Genomic DNA, 7246 nt, shown 5'->3' with positions numbered 1-7246 from the left:
CCTAATCTTTTCCCACCTACAACCTATTGCTCTGGATGCTCTCAGTTTAAAGATATGGTGTGCCAGGTAATGTTGGGAGAAGGAAGAATTTGTCTTTCCTTCCTTGCCTGCTAGTTCTACAACCTTCATGGGATCTGTGCCACATTTGGAGCATTGGGTACATTGAAAGAACAAACCTTTCTTAATAAAGGGTAGATTAAGGGAGGAATGTATTGAATATGTATATTGTACAAAATCCATTAATTCTTCCCAAAAAACCTGTTTGTGATGATTCCATTTGATTCAACAAACACTGGCTTTAATGACTACTAAAAGTAAGGCACTGTGAATATGTGAATGGTACAAAGAAGACAGAGACATGGTTCTGGCCCTCAGATACATTACAATCTGGTTGATTTTTTGAAATCACTACATTTTTTGTTTTTAAAATTATTTAACCAGTTGTAAGGGTGGGCAGTTCCACAAAGGTAAAGTTTCAGTGTCTGCTTTAACTAGATATGAGAAAAACGTTTAAGGAAATTAAGGTTTACTTGAAATGACTTGGTAATTCTAGCCTAGAGCCTGTAGACAGAACATATCCACATTATGAAGAAAATCTAATCAGAGTCAGTACTAATTGCCACTCTTGTCCCTTGGCATAGCAGAAATGCAAATGAGACTGAAATTATCCTTCTTCCTCTTACACTCATCATGCGAGATGCCATGTCTCAATGTTCTATTTGTGTAAATACCCAGGCAAGTTCACAGGGTCTGAGGGAAGCTGCCATTGTCTGTATCCATTTGGTGGATTAATGAGTTTAATCTTCAGGGGGTAAATATTATATCTATTGATTTTTTATCTCCAAGGTCTGTCACCCTGTCAGAGGAGGAAATTAGATGTTTTGACATAGTTATAGATTGGTTTAGATTGCAAACTCCTAGGAGGCAGAAGCTGTATCTGTTTACCTTGCTTGGAACAGCATGCTTGTTATATTACCAGGTATAGATGTCAACTTTAGAAAATGGATGGCCATTCATAGAGAAGGACAAATGTACAAACTTGTGACTATGTAAAACCAAAGGGCAATAAATTGAGAAAAGCACAACCAAATAAAAAATTAGATAAATTATGTAGAAATTTTCATGTTAATAAATTTGTTTGATGAAATGTGAGTTTATAGCTTCATTTGAGTTGCTGGAGATTATGAGCTGAAATCAAGAGACAAGGTAAGAATATGCTCAACTCACTTCAATATCATAGGTTTATAGAGTTATATCTTGAAGAAACCTTAGAGGCCAATTAGTCCATCCTCCTCATTTTAGTATAAAGAAACTGGGACCTAAAGATGTCATGGGACTTGTTCAAGGTCATAATTATTAGTAGCAGAGCTGGGATTTCATTCTAAATCATCTGAGCTCAAAGCTAGCACCCTTCCCATTACACCATGCTACTTTTTCTTTTAAGATGGGATGGTGGAGGAAGTAGAATATTAATGAGGAAATAACAGTATCTGGTAAACCTTCTGTTTACTTAACACCAACAAAAACAGTTCTTTGTATCTCTTCTTTCTCATTCCCCTTAAAATAAAAGTTCTATGATTTTCCCAATAATTTTGGTAAATTCAACTTTCACAAAATTCATTTTTAAAAAATCTTCTTTTGTCTTTCTCCACTACCTTTTTTTCCCATTTGTAGCATCCTAAGTTCTATCATTTGGAAACTTTTGGCTAAATTTAGTTACTGTTTCTACCCTTTCCAATAACTTTTCTTTTTTGTGTGTGTGTGTGAAAAAATCCATGAAGGGAATTCCTCCTAGTTGGTTCCTTCAGTTGTCTAAAAACTGTTCAAAACTTTTGAATGTGACCTGTTGTTTCTGTAGATGCCTGACCACTTAGTCTTTTCACCTTGTCATGTCCTAAGAGAAGTCACTCAGCAGGAAACTTCTACCAGGTACAGAGAAGGGTCAGAGTAAATAAGCCAGGCAGCTGAGATAAGGCTTTAAGAATTATTTTAGAACTCTTCAGCAGGAATTACAATCCACAGAAGAGTCTTAAAATTGGAAATGCAAGGACATAGTAGTGTGCATGCCAAGTCATCTGAGCAGAAATGAACAAGACAACAGGACATTTATTCTAGATGGACAGATGCAGGTCACCACAAAAGAAGAAAGAGGATAGGGTTTAGGGAGAGGTAAGGAGATAACCTGTACAAATATAATAGCCTTTATTTAAGGTCTTTCAAAATGAACAAGATGAGAAATCTGAGCAAAGTAGAAAAAATACAACTTAACTAGTAATAGGAAGAGATAATGAATGGTGGAGAAAGGGGGGGAGCTAAAAGGGTATCCATGAGAAAAAGGAAAGTGTGTGTAAAATGAATATTTTTTTTAATTAGCAAAGAAAGAGGAAAAGAATGATCTTTAGCAAAGAAGTTACAAAGTCCTCTTCTATAATAAAAAATGGTTATGAAGTCATTATGCAATGTTAAATTTCAGTTATTTTAGATGTACACATAATGGTAGCACACTATAAATAATGTATAAAAGATGAATTCTTAAAGCTTCTTTATGTATTATTTTTGTAAATTTGGGATCAATCAAGTTTTAGGGCTTTCTGGGTTTTTTCTGCAAATTCATTTCACAAATTACTATACAATGACTAAAAATTAATTCAAAAGGGTCTCACAAAAGAGAATGGTTATATGAAGATCAAAAAATAAAGTTGTAATGCTTTAAAACAATAAAGTTTCAGCTTTTTATATAATTTACAATGTGGTTCTATCATTTGTGCATCTAAAGATATTAAAATTTAAGGTTGTACACAGACTTTTCAACAACTCTATACTTTCAATTTCCTCTCTGAATGGAAAAATGGTCATGAAAATGGAAAAGATTTTTTTTTGTCCATTGCCTGAGTGAGAAATCTTAGTGAAACTAATATGTCAAATGCAAATACAAAATTAAGTATGATACCAATAACTCCATGAAGAAAATTGCAAAGGTAGTTGGAGATAGATTCTAATAAACAATAAGATTAACTAATAATATATAATAAGAATAAACTTCCTCCCATACCAATTCTAAAATTATATTATAAAGCACCAATAATCAAAGTTAAGAGTTTGGTACTAGCTAAGAAATAGAGTGGTGGATAAATGGAATAGGTTAGGAACACAAGACACAGTAGTAAATGACCATAGTAATCTATTGTCTGATAAACCCAAAGATGCCAGCTTCTGGGATAAGAACTTCAGGGAAAACTGAAAAATAGTATGGCAGAAACTAGACATAGACCATCATCTTATACAGCATACCAAAATAAGATAAAAATGGGTATGTGATTTAGACATGAAGGGTAACACCAAAGGCAAATTAGGAGAGGAAGGAATAGTTTACCTATCAGATCTATGGAGAGAGGAAGAATTTATGATGAAACAAGAGATAGAGTGAAGTGAGCGGAACCAGTAGCACCTTGTGCATAGTAACAGCAACATTGTATGATGATCAACTGTAATACATTTAGCTCTTTTCAGAAATACAATGATCCAAGACAATTCCAAAAGACTCATGATGGAAAATCCTCTCCACATCCAGAAAAAGAACTGTGGTATATGAATGCAGATTGCAACATACTGTTTTCACTTTTTTTGTTTTTTTTTTTGTTTTTCTCATGGTTTTTCCCTTTTGTTCTGATTCTTCTTTCACATGACTAATGTATAAATATGTTTAAAATTATTGTGTGTTTTGAGATTTTCCCCATCCCTTAGTTATAAGAGATTTAATATAGTTATAAGTGATTTAATTAAGATAATAATCAATAGGGACAGCTAGGTGGCTCAGTGGATTAAAGCGCTGGATTCAGGAGGACCTGGACCTAAGTTCAAATCCAGCTTAAGACACTTGACACTTACTAGCTGTGTGACCCTGGGCAAGTCACTTAACCCTCATTGCCCTGCCCCCCCCGAAAAAAAGATAATAATCAATATATTAACTAAAAAATTGTGATTTATTATATTTAGATATTATTATTACAATTATATTAATAGGTTAAGTCTCTCTTCTAACTAACTTTCCAATGTCAATCATTAAGTAATATCAGAAGATACAGTAGTCAGCTGTAATGATTGGAATGATGCCACCTACTGGAGACTTGCTGTGGGAAAGCTCCACCATGAGGAAAATGCCTCAGAGACATTGTGGCTTTTCCTTGGCATCAGGAAATGACGTTTGCTCATGGGTGCTGTCTATCAAGGCTACCAGCCAATCAACTTGAGGAGCCTCCTATTTTCTGGGAGGAGACATGAAGGAGGAAAGGGAGCCTGGGCGGAGAACTCTTGGGCTTTTTGGGTTCCTGACTGGATGGTGGTGGCGGCAGAGGACTTCACAGGAAATTTGAGGAAAGATAGGAATGCCAGGCTGTTGGAATTCTGTTCTCAATCTTTTTCTTTCTATTTTCCAATAAACCCTTAAAAACCTAAACTTGTTTTATCAGTGATTTTAGTCAGTTTCCCCCAAAACTGGGGGAACAGATTAGAATCCACATTTAGAATCTTAAATTACACACAGCAATATTATATATTAGAAACCACAAGTGTTATGCTTGACTCAAAGGGGTCATGCAGCTTACCAGTGGCATGCTTGACTAATAGAAGGGGGTCATGCAGAATAACTATGACCCTGTTGCCATAATAGGACTGATAAGAATATTGGAAAATGCTGACATTTGTCACATAGGCAGTTTCTATATTTCCTAAGAAGATGTTTTAATTTTAGAAATTACTAATTAAGATTAATATTAACTTCTGGAAAGGTATATAAACCCATTAATTTTGTAACTCAAGGTTTTTCAGGTCCATCTCCTGATTGACCAGCTTTATTGTGGTATTAAATCTCTCTCAATAAACCTATTGGCTTTATTGTGAGGCCTTCCCTCAATAAACCTATTTGCCAGCCTGGAGACTTTGTTGTTTCTGTTCCTCTGTTGGACTTAGAAATTTTCCGAACAGTGTATGTAGTGTGTGTGTGCGTGTGTGTGTGTGTGTGTGTGTGTGTGTGTGCGTGTGTATCCTTAAAAAGAAATAAACTGCCTCACCTGGTATTTTACCCAGAGGAATTAAAAAAAAAAAAAAGGAACTTTAAAAAAAGAAAAGAAAAGGGCATGTAGTATAGAAACGAAGGTGGGTGGCAGAGAAAGAACATTCAGAGAAATCTCAGTACCATAGAATTTCAAAGTTGAAGGAATTTCAGAATTTAGCCATTCCAACCCAAGCCTGACTGAGGATCATCTTTGTAATATTCCCTAAGGAAGGAGGTCATTCAGCCTTTGTTCAAAAACCTCTGGGAAAATGAAATTCACTAACATCTCATTTCACTTTTAGACAGCTCTGATAGTTAACATTTTTCCTTATTTTGAAGCAAAATCTGTTTCTCTACACCTTCCACCCATTGCTCCTGGTTCTGCTCTCTTGAATTAATAAGAATAATTCAGTCAGTCAATAAGCATTTTTTTTCACTAAGTATTTTTAAGTGCCTACTATGTGTCAGGTTCTGTACTGAGTGTTGTGGATCAAAAGAAAGTCAAAAGACCATCCCTGTCCTCAAGGAGCTCACAATGTAATGAGGAAGACAATATGCAAACAAATATGTACAAAGAAATTATGTACAGGACAATATGAGAAATTTTATTAATTCCTCTTCCAAGTGCCAGTCCTTCAGGTACTTTAAAGACAGCTCTCATGTCCCCTCTAATACTTGTCTTCTCTAGGCTAAACATCCTCAATTCCTTTCACTGATCCTCATAGGACATGGCCTCAGGTTCTGCACAGATTAGGTAGGTGGGAGGGTGGGTAGGTGGGTAGATGATGGGTGGGGAGAGAGAGAAAGAGAGAGAGACAGACAGAGACACAGAGAGAAAGAGAGACAGAGAGAGATGGAGAGAGAGAGACAGAGAGAGAGAGAGAGGAGAGAGAGAGAGAGAGAGATTGGACTGGATTGTTAGCAACCAAGTTAAAATTTTGGAAACTGAACTTCCGTGATATGGTATCCATTAGATGGTAAGCTCCTTGAGGTAGACTGTTTCATTCTTTGTATTTGTGTGTCCAATGACTACCACGGTGTCCTACCCACAGCAGGCACTTAATAAATGCTTGTTGATGGACTGATAGTATCTATACCAGCATTGCTTTTGAAAACTTCCAAGCAGATTTGCTACTGGCACTGTAAATTTAAAAGCCATTTATAGTGCTTTCTTTCTTTTTTAAATTCATTTCATTTTCAATTCATGGAAGAAAACAAGCATTTCCATAACATAGTACAATAAAAAAGATGATTGCACATGAAACTGCAAATCTATTATGTACAACTTTCTATTCCCTCCAAATATATAACAAAGTTATTATGTAAATTTCTTTTTTCCTTTTCTTCCCTCCCAACTCCACCCTGGAGATGGCTACTATTAGACATAGAGACACATATATCACACTATTCTATATGTAATTCTATTTGTCACTTCTTTCTCTTGATGAAGATAGTATTTTTCTTCATATGTCCTTTCAAAAGAATCATTTTTTTTCTTCCAGTCTCTGCAAAGCAGTGTTTAAGTGCTACTGTGCAACAGAAGTCACTGAAAATCTGTTTGGGATGATTTCAAGGACACTGATCTATAGGTATCCGATCTTGAAGAAATCACATAATCTTAGAATTGAGAAGGGCTCTTAGAGAGCGTCTTATCCAGAAGTTCTTAACTCTATTTGTGTCATAGGCCCTTTTGACAGACAGTGTGGTGAAGTCTATGAATCCCTTCTCCATGTCTATTGTCTACATTCATAATGATAAATCTCAGTTAGAGGTCAGTGAAAACAAAAATGTCATTTATCTCTCATGCAAGTTCACAGATGCCTCCCCTGCCCCTGAAATTTATACATAGACCCTCCTGTAGGTGTCCTGATTAAGAGTTCCTGCTATAATCCAATCCATTCCTTTTGCAGATGGGAAAGTGGAGGCCTGGAATGTTGTTTGTTTGTTTTTTAAAGCGGATAAATAGCATTTAGGCAACTAAGCGGCTTAATGCATAGAGCTCTGGAGCCTAGAGTCAAAGACCTGAGTTCAAATCTAACCTCAGACACTTACTAGTTGGGTGACTTTGGGCAAATCACTTAAACTCTACCTTAATCCACTGAAGAAGGGAATTGTAAACTACTCTAATATCTTTACCAAGAAAGCCCCTTGCACAGCCATGCTATGGTCCATGGAATCACATAGAATTGGACA

The sequence above is a fragment of the Dromiciops gliroides genome, chromosome 4 (genome assembly GCF_019393635.1).
Source record: "Dromiciops gliroides isolate mDroGli1 chromosome 4, mDroGli1.pri, whole genome shotgun sequence".
Lineage (NCBI taxonomy): Eukaryota > Metazoa > Chordata > Mammalia > Microbiotheria > Microbiotheriidae > Dromiciops > Dromiciops gliroides.
This window is presented reverse-complemented; position numbering follows the sequence as displayed.